At 46.5% G+C, this 15,963-nt stretch overlaps 53 non-coding genes across 53 annotated transcripts; all 53 read left to right on the top strand.

Annotated features, from left to right (window-relative positions):
* The first annotated feature begins 270 nt into the window (after positions 1-270).
* Positions 271-343, top strand: TRNAR-UCU (transfer RNA arginine (anticodon UCU)). The gene has a single exon. It is a non-coding gene; the product is annotated as a tRNA-Arg (tRNA).
* A 219-nt stretch (positions 344-562) lies between these two features.
* Positions 563-635, top strand: TRNAR-UCU (transfer RNA arginine (anticodon UCU)). Its single transcript has one exon. It is a non-coding gene; the product is annotated as a tRNA-Arg (tRNA).
* Positions 636-854: 219 nt separating this feature from the next.
* On the top strand, positions 855-927 carry TRNAR-UCU (transfer RNA arginine (anticodon UCU)). Its single transcript has one exon. It is a non-coding gene; the product is annotated as a tRNA-Arg (tRNA).
* A 219-nt stretch (positions 928-1,146) lies between these two features.
* On the top strand, positions 1,147-1,219 carry TRNAR-UCU (transfer RNA arginine (anticodon UCU)). The gene has a single exon. It is a non-coding gene; the product is annotated as a tRNA-Arg (tRNA).
* Positions 1,220-1,584: 365 nt separating this feature from the next.
* TRNAR-UCU (transfer RNA arginine (anticodon UCU)) lies at positions 1,585-1,657 on the top strand. Its single transcript has one exon. It is a non-coding gene; the product is annotated as a tRNA-Arg (tRNA).
* A 219-nt stretch (positions 1,658-1,876) lies between these two features.
* TRNAR-UCU (transfer RNA arginine (anticodon UCU)) lies at positions 1,877-1,949 on the top strand. The gene has a single exon. It is a non-coding gene; the product is annotated as a tRNA-Arg (tRNA).
* A 73-nt stretch (positions 1,950-2,022) lies between these two features.
* Positions 2,023-2,095, top strand: TRNAR-UCU (transfer RNA arginine (anticodon UCU)). The gene has a single exon. It is a non-coding gene; the product is annotated as a tRNA-Arg (tRNA).
* A 364-nt stretch (positions 2,096-2,459) lies between these two features.
* On the top strand, positions 2,460-2,532 carry TRNAR-UCU (transfer RNA arginine (anticodon UCU)). The gene has a single exon. It is a non-coding gene; the product is annotated as a tRNA-Arg (tRNA).
* Positions 2,533-2,751: 219 nt separating this feature from the next.
* On the top strand, positions 2,752-2,824 carry TRNAR-UCU (transfer RNA arginine (anticodon UCU)). Its single transcript has one exon. It is a non-coding gene; the product is annotated as a tRNA-Arg (tRNA).
* Positions 2,825-3,043: 219 nt separating this feature from the next.
* On the top strand, positions 3,044-3,116 carry TRNAR-UCU (transfer RNA arginine (anticodon UCU)). Its single transcript has one exon. It is a non-coding gene; the product is annotated as a tRNA-Arg (tRNA).
* A 73-nt stretch (positions 3,117-3,189) lies between these two features.
* TRNAR-UCU (transfer RNA arginine (anticodon UCU)) lies at positions 3,190-3,262 on the top strand. Its single transcript has one exon. It is a non-coding gene; the product is annotated as a tRNA-Arg (tRNA).
* A 365-nt stretch (positions 3,263-3,627) lies between these two features.
* On the top strand, positions 3,628-3,700 carry TRNAR-UCU (transfer RNA arginine (anticodon UCU)). The gene has a single exon. It is a non-coding gene; the product is annotated as a tRNA-Arg (tRNA).
* A 362-nt stretch (positions 3,701-4,062) lies between these two features.
* TRNAR-UCU (transfer RNA arginine (anticodon UCU)) lies at positions 4,063-4,135 on the top strand. Its single transcript has one exon. It is a non-coding gene; the product is annotated as a tRNA-Arg (tRNA).
* Positions 4,136-4,208: 73 nt separating this feature from the next.
* Positions 4,209-4,281, top strand: TRNAR-UCU (transfer RNA arginine (anticodon UCU)). The gene has a single exon. It is a non-coding gene; the product is annotated as a tRNA-Arg (tRNA).
* A 511-nt stretch (positions 4,282-4,792) lies between these two features.
* TRNAR-UCU (transfer RNA arginine (anticodon UCU)) lies at positions 4,793-4,865 on the top strand. Its single transcript has one exon. It is a non-coding gene; the product is annotated as a tRNA-Arg (tRNA).
* Positions 4,866-4,938: 73 nt separating this feature from the next.
* On the top strand, positions 4,939-5,011 carry TRNAR-UCU (transfer RNA arginine (anticodon UCU)). Its single transcript has one exon. It is a non-coding gene; the product is annotated as a tRNA-Arg (tRNA).
* Positions 5,012-5,230: 219 nt separating this feature from the next.
* On the top strand, positions 5,231-5,303 carry TRNAR-UCU (transfer RNA arginine (anticodon UCU)). The gene has a single exon. It is a non-coding gene; the product is annotated as a tRNA-Arg (tRNA).
* A 364-nt stretch (positions 5,304-5,667) lies between these two features.
* On the top strand, positions 5,668-5,740 carry TRNAR-UCU (transfer RNA arginine (anticodon UCU)). The gene has a single exon. It is a non-coding gene; the product is annotated as a tRNA-Arg (tRNA).
* Positions 5,741-6,250: 510 nt separating this feature from the next.
* On the top strand, positions 6,251-6,323 carry TRNAR-UCU (transfer RNA arginine (anticodon UCU)). Its single transcript has one exon. It is a non-coding gene; the product is annotated as a tRNA-Arg (tRNA).
* Positions 6,324-6,542: 219 nt separating this feature from the next.
* On the top strand, positions 6,543-6,615 carry TRNAR-UCU (transfer RNA arginine (anticodon UCU)). Its single transcript has one exon. It is a non-coding gene; the product is annotated as a tRNA-Arg (tRNA).
* A 218-nt stretch (positions 6,616-6,833) lies between these two features.
* TRNAR-UCU (transfer RNA arginine (anticodon UCU)) lies at positions 6,834-6,906 on the top strand. Its single transcript has one exon. It is a non-coding gene; the product is annotated as a tRNA-Arg (tRNA).
* Positions 6,907-7,125: 219 nt separating this feature from the next.
* Positions 7,126-7,198, top strand: TRNAR-UCU (transfer RNA arginine (anticodon UCU)). The gene has a single exon. It is a non-coding gene; the product is annotated as a tRNA-Arg (tRNA).
* Positions 7,199-7,271: 73 nt separating this feature from the next.
* TRNAR-UCU (transfer RNA arginine (anticodon UCU)) lies at positions 7,272-7,344 on the top strand. Its single transcript has one exon. It is a non-coding gene; the product is annotated as a tRNA-Arg (tRNA).
* A 363-nt stretch (positions 7,345-7,707) lies between these two features.
* Positions 7,708-7,780, top strand: TRNAR-UCU (transfer RNA arginine (anticodon UCU)). The gene has a single exon. It is a non-coding gene; the product is annotated as a tRNA-Arg (tRNA).
* Positions 7,781-7,853: 73 nt separating this feature from the next.
* Positions 7,854-7,926, top strand: TRNAR-UCU (transfer RNA arginine (anticodon UCU)). Its single transcript has one exon. It is a non-coding gene; the product is annotated as a tRNA-Arg (tRNA).
* A 511-nt stretch (positions 7,927-8,437) lies between these two features.
* On the top strand, positions 8,438-8,510 carry TRNAR-UCU (transfer RNA arginine (anticodon UCU)). The gene has a single exon. It is a non-coding gene; the product is annotated as a tRNA-Arg (tRNA).
* Positions 8,511-8,583: 73 nt separating this feature from the next.
* TRNAR-UCU (transfer RNA arginine (anticodon UCU)) lies at positions 8,584-8,656 on the top strand. The gene has a single exon. It is a non-coding gene; the product is annotated as a tRNA-Arg (tRNA).
* Positions 8,657-8,875: 219 nt separating this feature from the next.
* Positions 8,876-8,948, top strand: TRNAR-UCU (transfer RNA arginine (anticodon UCU)). Its single transcript has one exon. It is a non-coding gene; the product is annotated as a tRNA-Arg (tRNA).
* Positions 8,949-9,312: 364 nt separating this feature from the next.
* Positions 9,313-9,385, top strand: TRNAR-UCU (transfer RNA arginine (anticodon UCU)). The gene has a single exon. It is a non-coding gene; the product is annotated as a tRNA-Arg (tRNA).
* A 364-nt stretch (positions 9,386-9,749) lies between these two features.
* TRNAR-UCU (transfer RNA arginine (anticodon UCU)) lies at positions 9,750-9,822 on the top strand. The gene has a single exon. It is a non-coding gene; the product is annotated as a tRNA-Arg (tRNA).
* Positions 9,823-9,895: 73 nt separating this feature from the next.
* TRNAR-UCU (transfer RNA arginine (anticodon UCU)) lies at positions 9,896-9,968 on the top strand. Its single transcript has one exon. It is a non-coding gene; the product is annotated as a tRNA-Arg (tRNA).
* Positions 9,969-10,187: 219 nt separating this feature from the next.
* On the top strand, positions 10,188-10,260 carry TRNAR-UCU (transfer RNA arginine (anticodon UCU)). Its single transcript has one exon. It is a non-coding gene; the product is annotated as a tRNA-Arg (tRNA).
* A 73-nt stretch (positions 10,261-10,333) lies between these two features.
* TRNAR-UCU (transfer RNA arginine (anticodon UCU)) lies at positions 10,334-10,406 on the top strand. The gene has a single exon. It is a non-coding gene; the product is annotated as a tRNA-Arg (tRNA).
* A 73-nt stretch (positions 10,407-10,479) lies between these two features.
* Positions 10,480-10,552, top strand: TRNAR-UCU (transfer RNA arginine (anticodon UCU)). Its single transcript has one exon. It is a non-coding gene; the product is annotated as a tRNA-Arg (tRNA).
* A 365-nt stretch (positions 10,553-10,917) lies between these two features.
* Positions 10,918-10,990, top strand: TRNAR-UCU (transfer RNA arginine (anticodon UCU)). Its single transcript has one exon. It is a non-coding gene; the product is annotated as a tRNA-Arg (tRNA).
* Positions 10,991-11,063: 73 nt separating this feature from the next.
* On the top strand, positions 11,064-11,136 carry TRNAR-UCU (transfer RNA arginine (anticodon UCU)). Its single transcript has one exon. It is a non-coding gene; the product is annotated as a tRNA-Arg (tRNA).
* A 219-nt stretch (positions 11,137-11,355) lies between these two features.
* Positions 11,356-11,428, top strand: TRNAR-UCU (transfer RNA arginine (anticodon UCU)). Its single transcript has one exon. It is a non-coding gene; the product is annotated as a tRNA-Arg (tRNA).
* Positions 11,429-11,792: 364 nt separating this feature from the next.
* TRNAR-UCU (transfer RNA arginine (anticodon UCU)) lies at positions 11,793-11,865 on the top strand. Its single transcript has one exon. It is a non-coding gene; the product is annotated as a tRNA-Arg (tRNA).
* Positions 11,866-11,938: 73 nt separating this feature from the next.
* TRNAR-UCU (transfer RNA arginine (anticodon UCU)) lies at positions 11,939-12,011 on the top strand. Its single transcript has one exon. It is a non-coding gene; the product is annotated as a tRNA-Arg (tRNA).
* A 365-nt stretch (positions 12,012-12,376) lies between these two features.
* TRNAR-UCU (transfer RNA arginine (anticodon UCU)) lies at positions 12,377-12,449 on the top strand. Its single transcript has one exon. It is a non-coding gene; the product is annotated as a tRNA-Arg (tRNA).
* Positions 12,450-12,522: 73 nt separating this feature from the next.
* TRNAR-UCU (transfer RNA arginine (anticodon UCU)) lies at positions 12,523-12,595 on the top strand. The gene has a single exon. It is a non-coding gene; the product is annotated as a tRNA-Arg (tRNA).
* A 219-nt stretch (positions 12,596-12,814) lies between these two features.
* Positions 12,815-12,887, top strand: TRNAR-UCU (transfer RNA arginine (anticodon UCU)). The gene has a single exon. It is a non-coding gene; the product is annotated as a tRNA-Arg (tRNA).
* A 364-nt stretch (positions 12,888-13,251) lies between these two features.
* TRNAR-UCU (transfer RNA arginine (anticodon UCU)) lies at positions 13,252-13,324 on the top strand. Its single transcript has one exon. It is a non-coding gene; the product is annotated as a tRNA-Arg (tRNA).
* Positions 13,325-13,688: 364 nt separating this feature from the next.
* TRNAR-UCU (transfer RNA arginine (anticodon UCU)) lies at positions 13,689-13,761 on the top strand. Its single transcript has one exon. It is a non-coding gene; the product is annotated as a tRNA-Arg (tRNA).
* Positions 13,762-13,834: 73 nt separating this feature from the next.
* TRNAR-UCU (transfer RNA arginine (anticodon UCU)) lies at positions 13,835-13,907 on the top strand. Its single transcript has one exon. It is a non-coding gene; the product is annotated as a tRNA-Arg (tRNA).
* Positions 13,908-14,126: 219 nt separating this feature from the next.
* TRNAR-UCU (transfer RNA arginine (anticodon UCU)) lies at positions 14,127-14,199 on the top strand. The gene has a single exon. It is a non-coding gene; the product is annotated as a tRNA-Arg (tRNA).
* Positions 14,200-14,272: 73 nt separating this feature from the next.
* TRNAR-UCU (transfer RNA arginine (anticodon UCU)) lies at positions 14,273-14,345 on the top strand. Its single transcript has one exon. It is a non-coding gene; the product is annotated as a tRNA-Arg (tRNA).
* Positions 14,346-14,418: 73 nt separating this feature from the next.
* TRNAR-UCU (transfer RNA arginine (anticodon UCU)) lies at positions 14,419-14,491 on the top strand. The gene has a single exon. It is a non-coding gene; the product is annotated as a tRNA-Arg (tRNA).
* Positions 14,492-14,710: 219 nt separating this feature from the next.
* Positions 14,711-14,783, top strand: TRNAR-UCU (transfer RNA arginine (anticodon UCU)). Its single transcript has one exon. It is a non-coding gene; the product is annotated as a tRNA-Arg (tRNA).
* A 73-nt stretch (positions 14,784-14,856) lies between these two features.
* TRNAR-UCU (transfer RNA arginine (anticodon UCU)) lies at positions 14,857-14,929 on the top strand. The gene has a single exon. It is a non-coding gene; the product is annotated as a tRNA-Arg (tRNA).
* Positions 14,930-15,294: 365 nt separating this feature from the next.
* On the top strand, positions 15,295-15,367 carry TRNAR-UCU (transfer RNA arginine (anticodon UCU)). Its single transcript has one exon. It is a non-coding gene; the product is annotated as a tRNA-Arg (tRNA).
* A 365-nt stretch (positions 15,368-15,732) lies between these two features.
* Positions 15,733-15,805, top strand: TRNAR-UCU (transfer RNA arginine (anticodon UCU)). Its single transcript has one exon. It is a non-coding gene; the product is annotated as a tRNA-Arg (tRNA).
* A 73-nt stretch (positions 15,806-15,878) lies between these two features.
* TRNAR-UCU (transfer RNA arginine (anticodon UCU)) lies at positions 15,879-15,951 on the top strand. The gene has a single exon. It is a non-coding gene; the product is annotated as a tRNA-Arg (tRNA).
* The last annotated feature ends 12 nt before the right edge of the window (positions 15,952-15,963 follow it).

The following is a 15,963-nucleotide window of genomic DNA, read 5'->3' as shown; positions in this document are numbered from 1 at the left end:
CACATCGGGCTTCTAATCCAAAGTTCCTGGGTTCGGTCCCCAGCAGAGATGTCGCTACTTTTGCTGAGAAGCATCGTTTTCCGAACAGCTTCGACGGAATTTCCAAACAAACATATTCTTCGTAATCTCTGTGGTGTAGTGGATAGCACATCGGACATCTAATCCGAAGGTCCTGGGTTCGATCCCGAACAGAGATGTCGCTACTTTTGCTGAGAAGCATCGTTTTCCGAACAGCTTCGACGGAATTTCCAAACAAACATATTCTTCGTAGTCTCTGTGGTGTAGTGGATAGCACATCGGACTTCTAATCCGAAGGTCCTGGGTTCGATCCCCAGCAGAGATGTCGATACTTTTGCTGAGAAGCATCGTTTTCCGAACAGCTTCGACGGAATTTCCAAACAAACATATTCTGCGGGGTCTCTGTGGTGTAGTGGATAGCACATCGGGCTTCTAATCCGAAGGTCCTGGGTTCGATCCCGAACAGAGATGTCGCTACTTTTGCTGAGAAGCATCGTTTTCCGAACAGCTTCGACGGAATTTCCAAACAAACATATTCTTCGTAGTCTCTGTGGTGTAGTGGATAGCACATCGGACTTCTAATCCGAAGGTCCTGGGTTCGACCCCCAACAGAGATGTCGCTAATTTTGCTGAGAAGCATCGTTTTCCGAACAGCTTCGACGGAATTTCCAAACAAACATATTCTTCGTAGTCTCTGTGGTGTAGTGGATAGCACATCGGACATCTGATCCGAAGGTTCTGGGTTCGATCCCCAACAGAGATGTCGCTATTTTTGCTGAGAAGCATCGTTTTCCGAACAGCTTCGACGGAATTTCCAAACAAACATATTCTTCGTAGTCTCTGTGGTGTAGTGGATAGCACATCGGACTTCTAATCCGAAGGTCCTGGGTTCGATCCCCAACAGAGATGTAGCTAATTTTGCTGAGAAGCATCGTTTTCCGAACAGCTTCGACGGAATTTCCAAACAAACGTATTCTTCGTAGTCTCTGTGGTGTAGTGGATAGCACATCGGACATCTAATCCGAAGGTCCTGGGTTCGATCCCGAACAGAGATGTCGCTACTTTTGCTGAGAAGCATCGTTTTCCGAACAGCTTCGACGGAATTTCCAAACAAGCATATTCTTCGTAGTCTCTGTGGTGTAGTGGATAGCACATCGGACTTCTAATCCGAAGATCCTGGGTTCGATCCCCAGCAGAGATGTCGCTAATTTTGCTGAGAAGCATCGTTTTCCGAACAGCTTCGACGGAATTTCCAAACAAACATATTCTTCGTAGTCTCTGTGGTGTAGTGGATAGCACATCGGACATCTGATCCGAAGGTTCTGGGTTCGATCCCCAACAGAGATGTCGCTATTTTTGCTGAGAAGCATCGTTTTCCGAACAGCTTCGACGGAATTTCCAAACAAACATATTCTTCGTAGTCTCTGTGGTGTAGTGGATAGCACATCGGACATCTGATCCGAAGGTTCTGGGTTCGATCCCCAACAGAGATGTCGCTATTTTTGCTGAGAAGCATCGTTTTCCGAACAGCTTCGACGGAATTTCCAAACAAACATAATCTTCGTAGTCTCTGTGGTGTAGTGGATAGCACATCGGACTTCTAATCCGAAGGTCCTGGGTTCGATCCCCAACAGAGATGTAGCTAATTTTGCTGAGAAGCATCGTTTTCCGAACAGCTTCGACGGAATTTCCAAACAAACGTATTCTTCGTAGTCTCTGTGGTGTAGTGGATAGCACATCGGACATCTAATCCGAAGGTCCTGGGTTCGATCCCGAACAGAGATGTCGCTACTTTTGCTGAGAAGCATCGTTTTCCGAACAGCTTCGACGGAATTTCCAAACAAGCATATTCTTCGTAGTCTCTGTGGTGTAGTGGATAGCACATCGGACTTCTAATCCGAAGATCCTGGGTTCGATCCCCAGCAGAGATGTCGCTAATTTTGCTGAGAAGCATCGTTTTCCGAACAGCTTCGACGGAATTTCCAAACAAACATATTCTTCGTAGTCTCTGTGGTGTAGTGGATAGCACATCGGACTTCTAGTCCGAAGGTCCTGGGTTCGACCCCCAACAGAGATGTCGCTAATTTTGCTGAGAAGCATCGTTTTCCGAACAGCTTCGACGGAATTTCCAAACAAATATTTTATTCGTAGTCTCTGTGGTGTAGTGGATAGCACATCGGACATCTGATCCGAAGGTTCTGGGTTCGATCCCCAACAGAGATGTCGCTATTTTTGCTGAGAAGCATCGTTTTCCGAACAGCTTCGACGGAATTTCCAAACAAACATATTCTCGTAGTCTCTGTGGTGTAGTGGATAGCACATCGGACATCTAATCCGAAGGTTCTGGGTTCGATCCCCAACAGAGATGTCGCTAATTTTGCTGAGAAGCATCGTTTTCCGAACAGCTTTGACGGAATTTCCAAACAAACATATTCTTCGTAGTCTCTGTGGTGTAGTGGATAGCACATCGGACTTCTAATCCGAAGGTCCTGGGTTCGATCCCCAGCAGAGATGTCGCTACTTTTGCTGAGAAGCATCGTTTTCCGAACAGCTTCGACGGAATTTCCAAACAAACATATTCTGCGGGGTCTCTGTGGTGTAGTGGATAGCACATCGGGCTTCTAATCCAAAGTTCCTGGGTTCGGTCCCCAGCAGAGATGTCGCTACTTTTGCTGAGAAGCATCGTTTTCCGAACAGCTTCGACGGAATTTCCAAACAAACATATTCTTTGTAGTCTCTGTGGTGTAGTGGATAGCACATCGGACTTCTAATCCGAAGGTCCTGGGTTCGATCCCCAGCAGAGATGTCGCTAATTTTGCTTAGTAGCATCGTTTTCCGAACAGCTTTGACGGAATTTCCAAACAAATATATTCTTCGTAGTCTCTGTGGTGTAGTGGATAGCACATCGGGCTTCTAATCCAAAGTTCCTGGGTTCGGTCCCCAGCAGAGATGTCGCTACTTTTGCTGAGAAGCATCGTTTTCCGAACAGCTTCGACGGAATTTCCAAACAAACATATTCTTCGTAGTCTCTGTGGTGTAGTGGATAGCACATCGGACTTCTAATCCGAAGGTTGTGGGTTCGATCCCCAACAGAGATGTCGCTAATTTTGCTGAGAAGCATCGTTTTCCGAACAGCTTCGACGGAATTTCCAAACAAAAATATTCTTCGGGGTCTCTGTGGTGTAGTGGATAGCACATCGGACTTCTAATCCGAAGGTCCTGGGTTCGATCCCCAGCAGAGGTGTCGCCTCTTTTGCTGAGAAGCATCGTTTTCCGAACAGCTTCGACGGAATTTCCAAACAAACATATCCTTCGGGGTCTCTGTGGTGTAGTGGATAGCACATCGGGCTTCTAATCCCAAGTTCCTGGGTTCGGTCCCCAGCAGAGATGTCGCTACTTTTGCTGAGAAGCATCGTTTTCCGAACAGCTTCGACGGAATTTCCAAACAAACATACTCTGCGGGGTCTCTGTGGTGTAGTGGATAGCACATCGGGCTTCGAATCCAAAGTTCCTGGGTTCGGTCCCCAGCAGAGATGTCGCTACTTTTGCTGAGAAGCATCGTTTTCCGAACAGCTTCGACGGAATTTCCAAACAAACATATTCTTCGTAGTCTCTGTGGTGTAGTGGATAGCACATCGGACTTCTAATCCGAAGGTCCTGGGTTCGATCCCCAGCAGAGATGTCGCTACTTTTGCTGAGAAGCATCGTTTTCCGAACAGCTTCGACGGAATTTCCAAACAAACATACTCTGCGGGGTCTCTGTGGTGTAGTGGATAGCACATCGGGCTTCGAATCCAAAGTTCCTGGCTCGGTCCCCAGCAGAGATGTCGCTACTTTTGCTGAGAAGCATCGTTTTCCGAACAGCTTCGACGGAATTTCCAAACAAACATATTCTTCGTAGTCTCTGTGGTGTAGTGGATAGCACATCGGACATCTAATCCGAAGGTCCTGGGTTCGATCCCGAAGAGATATCGCTGCTTTTGCTGAGAAGCATCGTTTTCCGAACAGCTTCGACGGAATTTCCAAACAAACATATTCTTCGTAGTCTCTGTGGTGTAGTGGATAGCACATCGGACTTCTAATCCGAAGGTCCTGGGTTCGATCCCCAGCAGAGATGTCGCTACTTTTGCTGAGAAACATCGTTTTCCGAACAGCTTCGACTGAATTTCCAAACAACCATATTCTTCGTAGTCTCTGTGGTGTAGTGGATAGCACATCGGACTTCTAATCCGAAAGTCTTGGGTTCGATCCCCAGCAGAGATGTCGCTACTTTTGCTGAGAAGCATCGTTTTCCGAACAGCTTCGACGGAATTTCCAAACAAACATTTTCTTCGGGATCTCTGTGGTGTAGTGGATAGCACATCGGACTTCTAATTCAAAGTTACTGGGTTCGGTCCCCATCAAAGATGTCGCCTCTTTCGCTGAGAAGCATCGTTTTCCGAACAGCTTCGACGGAATTTCCAAACAAACATATTCTTCGTAGTCTCTGTGGTGTAGTGGATAGCACATCGGACTTCTAATCCGAAACTCTTGGGTTCGGTTCCCAGCAGAGATGTCGCTACTTTGGCTGAGAAGCATCGTGCTCCGAACACCTTCGACGGAATTTCCAAACATACATATTTTTCGGGGTGTCTGTGGTGTAGTGGATAGTACATCGGACTTCTAATCCGAAGGTCCTGGGTCTGATCCGCAGCAGAGATGTCGCCTCTTTTGCTGAGAAGCATCGTTTTCCGAACAGCTTCGACGGAATTTCCAAACAAACATATTCTTCGTAGTCTCTGTGGTGTAGTGGATAGCACATCGGACTTCTAATCCGAAGGTCCTGGGTTCGATCCCCAGCAGAGATGTCGCTACTTTTGCTGAGAAGCATCGTTTTCCGAACAGCTTCGACGGAATTTCCAAACAAACATATTCTTCGTAGTCTCTGTGGTGTAGTGGATAGCACATCGGACTTCTAATCCGAAGGTCCTGGGTTCGATCCCCAGCAGAGATGTCGCTAATTTTGCTTAGTAGCATCGTTTTCCGAACAGCTTCGACGGAATTTCCAAACAAACATATTCTTCGTAGTCTCTGTGGTGTAGTGGATAGCACATCGGGCTTCTAATCCAAAGTTCCTGGGTTCGGTCCCCAGCAGAGATGTCGCTACTTTTGCTGAGAAGCATCGTTTTCCGAACAGCTTCGACGGAATTTCCAAACAAATATATTCTTCGTAGTCTCTGTGGTGTAGTGGATAGCACATCGGACTTCTAATCCGAAGGTCCTGGGTTCGATCCCCAACAGAGATGTCGCTACTTTTGCTGAGAAGCATCGTTTTCCGAACAGCTTCGACTTAATTTCCAAACAAATATATTCTTCGTAGTCTCTGTGGTGTAGTGGATAGCACATCGGACATCTAATCCGAAGGTTCTGGGTTCGATCCCCAACAGAGATGTCGCTAATTTTGCTGAGAAGCATCGTTTTCCGAACAGCTTCGACGGAATTTCCAAACAAACATATTCTCGTAGTCTCTGTGGTGTAGTGGATAGCACATCGGACATCTAATCCGAAGGTTCTGGGTTCGATCCCCAACAGAGATGTCGCTAATTTTGCTGAGAAGCATCGTTTTCCGAACAGCTTCGACGGAATTTCCAAACAAACATATTCTTCGTAGTCTCTGTGGTGTAGTGGATAGCACATCGGACTTCTAATCCGAAGGTCCTGGGTTCGATCCCCAGCAGAGATGTCGCTAATTTTGCTTAGTAGCATCGTTTTCCGAACAGCTTCGACGGAATTTCCAAACAAACATATTCTTCGTAGTCTCTGTGGTGTAGTGGATAGCACATCGGACATCTAATCCGAAGGTTCTGGGTTCGATCCCCAACAGAGATGTCGCTAATTTTGCTGAGAAGCATCGTTTTCCGAACAGCTTCGACGGAATTTCCAAACAAACATATTCTCGTAGTCTCTTTGGTGTAGTGGATAGCACATCGGACTTCTAATCCGAAGGTCCTGGGTTCGACCCCCAACAGAGATGTCGCTAATTTTGCTGAGAAGCATCGTTTTCCGAACAGCTTCGACGGAATTTCCAAACAAACATATTCTTCGTAGTCTCTGTGGTGTAGTGGATAGCACATCGGACATCTGATCCGAAGGTTCTGGGTTCGATCCCCAACAGAGATGTCGCTATTTTTGCTGAGAAGCATCGTTTTCCGAACAGCTTCGACGGAATTTCCAAACAAACATATTCTTCGTAGTCTCTGTGGTGTAGTGGATAGCACATCGGACTTCTAATCCGAAGGTCCTGGGTTCGATCCCCAACAGAGATGTAGCTAATTTTGCTGAGAAGCATCGTTTTCCGAACAGCTTCGACGGAATTTCCAAACAAACGTATTCTTCGTAGTCTCTGTGGTGTAGTGGATAGCACATCGGACATCTAATCCGAAGGTCCTGGGTTCGATCCCGAACAGAGATGTCGCTACTTTTGCTGAGAAGCATCGTTTTCCGAACAGCTTCGACGGAATTTCCAAACAAGCATATTCTTCGTAGTCTCTGTGGTGTAGTGGATAGCACATCGGACTTCTAATCCGAAGATCCTGGGTTCGATCCCCAGCAGAGATGTCGCTAATTTTGCTGAGAAGCATCGTTTTCCGAACAGCTTCGACGGAATTTCCAAACAAACATATTCTTCGTAGTCTCTGTGGTGTAGTGGATAGCACATCGGACATCTGATCCGAAGGTTCTGGGTTCGATCCCCAACAGAGATGTCGCTATTTTTGCTGAGAAGCATCGTTTTCCGAACAGCTTCGACGGAATTTCCAAACAAACATATTCTCGTAGTCTCTTTGGTGTAGTGGATAGCACATCGGACTTCTAATCCGAAGGTCCTGGGTTCGATCCCCAACAGAGATGTCGCTAATTTTGCTGAGAAGCATCGTTTTCCGAACAGCTTCGACGGAATTTCCAAACAAACATATTCTTCGTAGTCTCTGTGGTGTAGTGGATAGCACATCGGACATCTGATCCGAAGGTTCTGGGTTCGATCCCCAACAGAGATGTCGCTATTTTTGCTGAGAAGCATCGTTTTCCGAACAGCTTCGACGGAATTTCCAAACAAACATATTCTTCGTAGTCTCTGTGGTGTAGTGGATAGCACATCGGACATCTAATCCGAAGGTTCTGGGTTCGATCCCCAGCAGAGATGTCGCTACTTTTGCTGAGAAGCATCGTTTTCCGAACAGCTTCGACGGAATTTCCAAACAAACATATTCTTTGTAGTCTCTGTGGTGTAGTGGATAGCACATCGGACTTCTAATCCGAAGGTCCTGGGTTCGATCCCCAGCAGAGATGTCGCTAATTTTGCTTAGTAGCATCGTTTTCCGAACAGCTTTGACGGAATTTCCAAACAAATATATTCTTCGTAGTCTCTGTGGTGTAGTGGATAGCACATCGGGCTTCTAATCCAAAGTTCCTGGGTTCGGTCCCCAGCAGAGATGTCGCTACTTTTGCTGAGAAGCATCGTTTTCCGAACAGCTTCGACGGAATTTCCAAACAAACATATTCTTCGTAGTCTCTGTGGTGTAGTGGATAGCACATCGGACATCTAATCCGAAGGTCCTGGGTTCGATCCCGAAGAGATATCGCTGCTTTTGCTGAGAAGCATCGTTTTCCGAACAGCTTCGACGGAATTTCCAAACAAACATATTCTTCGTAGTCTCTGTGGTGTAGTGGATAGCACATCGGACTTCTAATCCGAAGGTCCTGGGTTCGATCCCCAGCAGAGATGTCGCTACTTTTGCTGAGAAACATCGTTTTCCGAACAGCTTCGACTGAATTTCCAAACAAACATATTCTTCGTAGTCTCTGTGGTGTAGTGGATAGCACATCGGACTTCTAATCCGAAAGTCTTGGGTTCGATCCCCAGCAGAGATGTCGCTACTTTTGCTGAGAAGCATCGTTTTCCGAACAGCTTCGACGGAATTTCCAAACAAACATTTTCTTCGGGATCTCTGTGGTGTAGTGGATAGCACATCGGACTTCTAATTCAAAGTTACTGGGTTCGGTCCCCATCAAAGATGTCGCCTCTTTCGCTGAGAAGCATCGTTTTCCGAACAGCTTCGACGGAATTTCCAAACAAACATATTCTTCGTAGTCTCTGTGGTGTAGTGGATAGCACATCGGACTTCTAATCCGAAACTCTTGGGTTCGGTTCCCAGCAGAGATGTCGCTACTTTGGCTGAGAAGCATCGTGCTCCGAACACCTTCGACGGAATTTCCAAACATACATATTTTTCGGGGTGTCTGTGGTGTAGTGGATAGTACATCGGACTTCTAATCCGAAGGTCCTGGGTCTGATCCGCAGCAGAGATGTCGCCTCTTTTGCTGAGAAGCATCGTTTTCCGAACAGCTTCGACGGAATTTCCAAACAAACATATTCTTCGTAGTCTCTGTGGTGTAGTGGATAGCACATCGGACTTCTAATCCGAAGGTCCTGGGTTCGATCCCCAGCAGAGATGTCGCTACTTTTGCTGAGAAGCATCGTTTTCCGAACAGCTTCGACGGAATTTCCAAACAAACATATTCTTCGTAGTCTCTGTGGTGTAGTGGATAGCACATCGGACTTCTAATCCGAAGGTCCTGGGTTCGATCCCCAGCAGAGATGTCGCTAATTTTGCTTAGTAGCATCGTTTTCCGAACAGCTTCGACGGAATTTCCAAACAAACATATTCTTCGTAGTCTCTGTGGTGTAGTGGATAGCACATCGGGCTTCTAATCCAAAGTTCCTGGGTTCGGTCCCCAGCAGAGATGTCGCTACTTTTGCTGAGAAGCATCGTTTTCCGAACAGCTTCGACGGAATTTCCAAACAAATATATTCTTCGTAGTCTCTGTGGTGTAGTGGATAGCACATCGGACTTCTAATCCGAAGGTCCTGGGTTCGATCCCCAACAGAGATGTCGCTACTTTTGCTGAGAAGCATCGTTTTCCGAACAGCTTCGACTTAATTTCCAAACAAATATATTCTTCGTAGTCTCTGTGGTGTAGTGGATAGCACATCGGACATCTAATCCGAAGGTTCTGGGTTCGATCCCCAACAGAGATGTCGCTAATTTTGCTGAGAAGCATCGTTTTCCGAACAGCTTCGACGGAATTTCCAAACAAACATATTCTCGTAGTCTCTGTGGTGTAGTGGATAGCACATCGGACATCTAATCCGAAGGTTCTGGGTTCGATCCCCAACAGAGATGTCGCTAATTTTGCTGAGAAGCATCGTTTTCCGAACAGCTTCGACGGAATTTCCAAACAAACATATTCTTCGTAGTCTCTGTGGTGTAGTGGATAGCACATCGGACTTCTAATCCGAAGGTCCTGGGTTCGATCCCCAGCAGAGATGTCGCTAATTTTGCTTAGTAGCATCGTTTTCCGAACAGCTTCGACGGAATTTCCAAACAAACATATTCTTCGTAGTCTCTGTGGTGTAGTGGATAGCACATCGGACATCTAATCCGAAGGTTCTGGGTTCGATCCCCAACAGAGATGTCGCTAATTTTGCTGAGAAGCATCGTTTTCCGAACAGCTTCGACGGAATTTCCAAACAAACATATTCTCGTAGTCTCTTTGGTGTAGTGGATAGCACATCGGACTTCTAATCCGAAGGTCCTGGGTTCGATCCCCAGCAAATATGTCGCTACTTTTGCTGAGAAGCATCGTTTTCCGAACAGCTTCGACGGAATTTCCAAACAAACATATCCTTCGTTGTCTCTGTGGTGTAGTGGATAGCACATCGGACTTCTAATCCGAAGGTCCTGGGTTCGATCCCCAGCAGAGATGTCGCTACTTTTGCTGAGAAGCATCGTTTTCCGAACAGCTTCGACGGAATTTCCAAATAAACATATTATTCGTAGTCTCTGTGGTGTAGTGGATAGCACATCGGACTTCTAATCCGAAGGTCCTGGGTTCGATCCCCAGCAGAGATGTCGCTACTTTTGCTGAGAAGCATCGTTTTCCGAACAGCTTCGACGGAATTTCCAAACAAACATATTCTTCGTAGTCTCTGTGGTGTAGTGGATAGCACATCGGACATCTAATCCGAAGGTCCTGGGTTCGATCCCGAACAGAGATGTCGCTACTTTTGCTGAGAAGCATCGTTTTCCGAACAGCTTCGACGGAATTTCCAAACAAAAATATTCTTCGTAGTCTCTGTGGTGTAGTGGATAGCACATCGGACTTCTAATCCGAAGGTCCTGGGTTCGATCCCCAGCAGAGATGTCGCCTATTTCGCTGAGAAGCTACGTTTTCCGAACAGCTTCGACGGAATTTCCAAACAAACATATTCTTCGTAGTCTCTGTGGTGTAGTGGATAGCACATCGGACTTCTAATCCGAAGGTCCTGGGTTCGATCCCCAGCAGAGATGTCGCTTCTTTTGCTGAGAAGCATCGTTTTCCGAACAGCTTCGACGGAATTTCCAAACAAACATATTCTTCGTAGTCTCTGTGGTGTAGTGGATAGCACATCGGACTTCTAATCCGAAGGTCCTGGGTTCGATCCCCAGCAGAGATGTCGCTAATTTTGCTTAGTAGCATCGTTTTCCGAACAGCTTCGACGGAATTTCCAAACAAACATATTCTTCGTAGTCTCTGTGGTGTAGTGGATAGCACATCGGACTTCTAATCCGAAACTCTTGGGTTCGGTTCCCAGCAGAGATGTCGCTACTTTGGCTGAGAAGCATCGTGCTCCGAACACCTTCGACGGAATTTCCAAACATACATATTTTTCGGGGTGTCTGTGGTGTAGTGGATAGTACATCGGACTTCTAATCCGAAGGTCCTGGGTCTGATCCGCAGCAGAGATGTCGCCTCTTTTGCTGAGAAGCATCGTTTTCCGAACAGCTTCGACGGAATTTCCAAACAAACATATTCTTCGTAGTCTCTGTGGTGTAGTGGATAGCACATCGGACTTCTAATCCGAAGGTCCTGGGTTCGATCCCCAGCAGAGATGTCGCTACTTTTGCTGAGAAGCATCGTTTTCCGAACAGCTTCGACGGAATTTCCAAACAAACATATTCTTCGTAGTCTCTGTGGTGTAGTGGATAGCACATCGGACTTCTAATCCGAAGGTCCTGGGTTCGATCCCCAGCAGAGATGTCGCTAATTTTGCTTAGTAGCATCGTTTTCCGAACAGCTTCGACGGAATTTCCAAACAAACATATTCTTCGTAGTCTCTGTGGTGTAGTGGATAGCACATCGGGCTTCTAATCCAAAGTTCCTGGGTTCGGTCCCCAGCAGAGATGTCGCTACTTTTGCTGAGAAGCATCGTTTTCCGAACAGCTTCGACGGAATTTCCAAACAAATATATTCTTCGTAGTCTCTGTGGTGTAGTGGATAGCACATCGGACTTCTAATCCGAAGGTCCTGGGTTCGATCCCCAACAGAGATGTCGCTACTTTTGCTGAGAAGCATCGTTTTCCGAACAGCTTCGACTTAATTTCCAAACAAATATATTCTTCGTAGTCTCTGTGGTGTAGTGGATAGCACATCGGACATCTAATCCGAAGGTTCTGGGTTCGATCCCCAACAGAGATGTCGCTAATTTTGCTGAGAAGCATCGTTTTCCGAACAGCTTCGACGGAATTTCCAAACAAACATATTCTCGTAGTCTCTGTGGTGTAGTGGATAGCACATCGGACATCTAATCCGAAGGTTCTGGGTTCGATCCCCAACAGAGATGTCGCTAATTTTGCTGAGAAGCATCGTTTTCCGAACAGCTTCGACGGAATTTCCAAACAAACATATTCTTCGTAGTCTCTGTGGTGTAGTGGATAGCACATCGGACTTCTAATCCGAAGGTCCTGGGTTCGATCCCCAGCAGAGATGTCGCTTCTTTTGCTGAGAAGCATCGTTTTCCGAACAGCTTCGACGGAATTTCCAAACAAACATATTCTTCGTAGTCTCTGTGGTGTAGTGGATAGCACATCGGACTTCTAATCCGAAGGTCCTGGGTTCGATCCCCAGCAGAGATGTCGCTAATTTTGCTTAGTAGCATCGTTTTCCGAACAGCTTCGACGGAATTTCCAAACAAACATATTCTTCGTAGTCTCTGTGGTGTAGTGGATAGCACATCGGACTTCTAATCCGAAACTCTTGGGTTCGGTTCCCAGCAGAGATGTCGCTACTTTGGCTGAGAAGCATCGTGCTCCGAACACCTTCGACGGAATTTCCAAACATACATATTTTTCGGGGTGTCTGTGGTGTAGTGGATAGTACATCGGACTTCTAATCCGAAGGTCCTGGGTCTGATCCGCAGCAGAGATGTCGCCTCTTTTGCTGAGAAGCATCGTTTTCCGAACAGCTTCGACGGAATTTCCAAACAAACATATTCTTCGTAGTCTCTGTGGTGTAGTGGATAGCACATCGGACTTCTAATCCGAAGGTCCTGGGTTCGATCCCCAGCAGAGATGTCGCTACTTTTGCTGAGAAGCATCGTTTTCCGAACAGCTTCGACGGAATTTCCAAACAAACATATTCTTCGTAGTCTCTGTGGTGTAGTGGATAGCACATCGGACTTCTAATCCGAAGGTCCTGGGTTCGATCCCCAGCAGAGATGTCGCTAATTTTGCTTAGTAGCATCGTTTTCCGAACAGCTTCGACGGAATTTCCAAACAAACATATTCTTCGTAGTCTCTGTGGTGTAGTGGATAGCACATCGGGCTTCTAATCCAAAGTTCCTGGGTTCGGTCCCCAGCAGAGATGTCGCTACTTTTGCTGAGAAGCATCGTTTTCCGAACAGCTTCGACGGAATTTCCAAACAAATATATTCTTCGTAGTCTCTGTGGTGTAGTGGATAGCACATCGGACTTCTAATCCGAAGGTCCTGGGTTCGATCCCCAACAGAGATGTCGCTACTTTTGCTGAGAAGCATCGTTTTCCGAACAGCTTCGACTTAATTTCCAAACAAATATATTCTTCGTAGTCTCTGTGGTGTAGTGGATAGCACATCGGACATCTAATCCGAAGGTTCTGGGTTCGATCCCCAACAGAGATGTCGCTAATTTTGCTGAGAAGCATCGTTTTCCGAACAGCTTCGACGGAATTTCCAAACAAACATATTCTCGTAGTCTCTGTGGTGTAGTGGATAGCACATCGGACATCTAATCCGAAGGTTCTGGGTTCGATCCCCAACAGAGATGTCGCTAATTTTGCTGAGAAGCATCGTTTTCCGAACAGCTTCGACGGAATTTCCAAACAAACATATTCTTCGTAGTCTCTGTGGTGTAGTGGATAGCACATCGGACTTCTAATCCGAAGGTCCTGGGTTCGATCCCCAGCAGAGATGTCGCTAATTTTGCTTAGTAGCATCGTTTTCCGAACAGCTTCGACGGAATTTCCAAACAAACATATTCTTCGTAGTCTCTGTGGTGTAGTGGATAGCACATCGGACATCTAATCCGAAGGTTCTGGGTTCGATCCCCAACAGAGATGTCGCTAATTTTGCTGAGAAGCATCGTTTTCCGAACAGCTTCGACGGAATTTCCAAACAAACATATTCTCGTAGTCTCTTTGGTGTAGTGGATAGCACATCGGACTTCTAATCCGAAGGTCCTGGGTTCGATCCCCAGCAAATATGTCGCTACTTTTGCTGAGAAGCATCGTTTTCCGAACAGCTTCGACGGAATTTCCAAACAAACATATCCTTCGTTGTCTCTGTGGTGTAGTGGATAGCACATCGGACTTCTAATCCGAAGGTCCTGGGTTCGATCCCCAGCAGAGATGTCGCTACTTTTGCTGAGAAGCATCGTTTTCCGAACAGCTTCGACGGAATTTCCAAATAAACATATTATTCGTAGTCTCTGTGGTGTAGTGGATAGCACATCGGACTTCTAATCCGAAGGTCCTGGGTTCGATCCCCAGCAGAGATGTCGCTACTTTTGCTGAGAAGCATCGTTTTCCGAACAGCTTCGACGGAATTTCCAAACAAACATATTCTTCGTAGTCTCTGTGGTGTAGTGGATAGCACATCGGACATCTAATCCGAAGGTCCTGGGTTCGATCCCGAACAGAGATGTCGCTACTTTTGCTGAGAAGCATCGTTTTCCGAACAGCTTCGACGGAATTTCCAAACAAAAATATTCTTCGTAGTCTCTGTGGTGTAGTGGATAGCACATCGGACTTCTAATCCGAAGGTCCTGGGTTCGATCCCCAGCAGAGATGTCGCCTATTTCGATGAGAAGCTACGTTTTCCGAACAGCTTCGACGGAATTTCCAAACAAACATATTCTTCGTAGTCTCTGTGGTGTAGTGGATAGCACATCGGACTTCTAATCCGAAGGTCCTGGGTTCGATCCCCAGCAGAGATGTCGCTTCTTTTGCTGAGAAGCATCGTTTTCCGAACAGCTTCGACGGAATTTCCAAACAAACATATTCTTCGTAGTCTCTGTGGTGTAGTGGATAGCACATCGGACTTCTAATCCGAAGGTCCTGGGTTCGATCCCCAGCAGAGATGTCGCTAATTTTGCTTAGTAGCATCGTTTTCCGAACAGCTTCGACGGAATTTCCAAACAAACATATTCTTCGTAGTCTCTGTGGTGTAGTGGATAGCACATCGGGCTTCTAATCCAAAGTTCCTGGGTTCGGTCCCCATGAGAGATGTCGCTACTTTTGCTGAGAAGCATCGTTTTCCGAACAGCTTCGACGGAATTTCCAAACAAATATATTCTTCGTAGTCTCTGTGGTGTAGTGGATAGCACATCGGACTTCTAATCCGAAGGTCCTGGGTTCGTTCCCCAGCAGAGATGTCGCTACTTTTGCTGAGAAGCATCGTTTTCCGAACAGCTTCGACGGAATTTCCAAACAAACATATTCTTCGTAGTCTCTGTGGTGTAGTGGATAGCACATCGGACCTCTAATCCGAAGGTTCTGGGTTCGATCCCCAACAGAGATGTCGCTACTTTTGCTGAGAAGCATCGTTTTCCGAACAGCTTCGGGGGAATTTCCAAACAAACATATTCTTCGGGGTCTCTGTGGTGTAGTGGATAGCACATCGGACTTCTAATCCAAAGTTCCTGGGTTCGGTCCAAAGTAGAAACGTCGCCTCTTTTGCTGATAAGCATCGTTTTCCGAACAGCTTCGACGGAATTCCCCAACAAAAATATTCTTCGGGGTCTCTGTGGTGTAGTGGATAGCACATCGGACTTCTATTCCAAAGTTCCTGGGTTCGGTCCAAAGCAGACATGTCGCCTGTTTTGCTGAGAAGCATCGTTTTCCGAACAGCTTCGACGAAATTTCCAAACAAACATATTCTTCGGGGTCTCTGTGGTGTAGTGGATAGCACATCGGACTTCTAATCCGAAAGTCTTGGGTTCGATCCCCAGCAGAGATGTCGCTACTTTGGCTGAGAAGCATCGTTTTCCGAACACCTTCGACGGATTTTCCAAACATACACATTTTTCGGGGTGTCTGTGGTCTTGTGGATAGTACATCGAACTTCTAATCCAAAGGTCCTGGGGTCGATCCCCAGCAGTGATGTCGCTACTTTAGCTGAGAAGCGTCGTTTTCCGAACAGCTTCGACGGAATTTCCAAACTAACATATTTTTCGTAGTCTCTGTGGTGTAGTGGATAGCACATCGGACTTCTAATCCAAAGTTCCTGGGTTCGGTCCAAAGCAGAGATGTCGCCTCTTTCGCTGAGAAGCATCGTTTTCCGAACAGCTTCGACGGAATTTCCAAACATACATGTTCTTCGTAGTCTCTGTGGTGTAGTGGATAGCACATCGGACTTCTAATCCGAAGGTCCTGGGTTCGATCCCCAGCAGAGATGTCGCTACTTTAGCTGAGAAGCGTCGTTTTCCGAACAGCTTCGACGGAATTTCGAAACTAACATATTTTTCGTAGTCTCTGTGGTGTAGTGGATAGCACATCGGACTTCTAATCCGAAGGTCCTGGGTTCGATCCCCATCAGAGATGTCGCTACTTTTG

The sequence above is a fragment of the Leiobunum rupestre genome, chromosome 7 (genome assembly GCF_980474605.1).
Source record: "Leiobunum rupestre chromosome 7, qqLeiRupe1.1.hap1, whole genome shotgun sequence".
Classification (NCBI taxonomy): Eukaryota; Metazoa; Arthropoda; class Arachnida; order Opiliones; family Sclerosomatidae; genus Leiobunum; species Leiobunum rupestre.
This window is presented reverse-complemented; position numbering and strand designations above follow the sequence as displayed.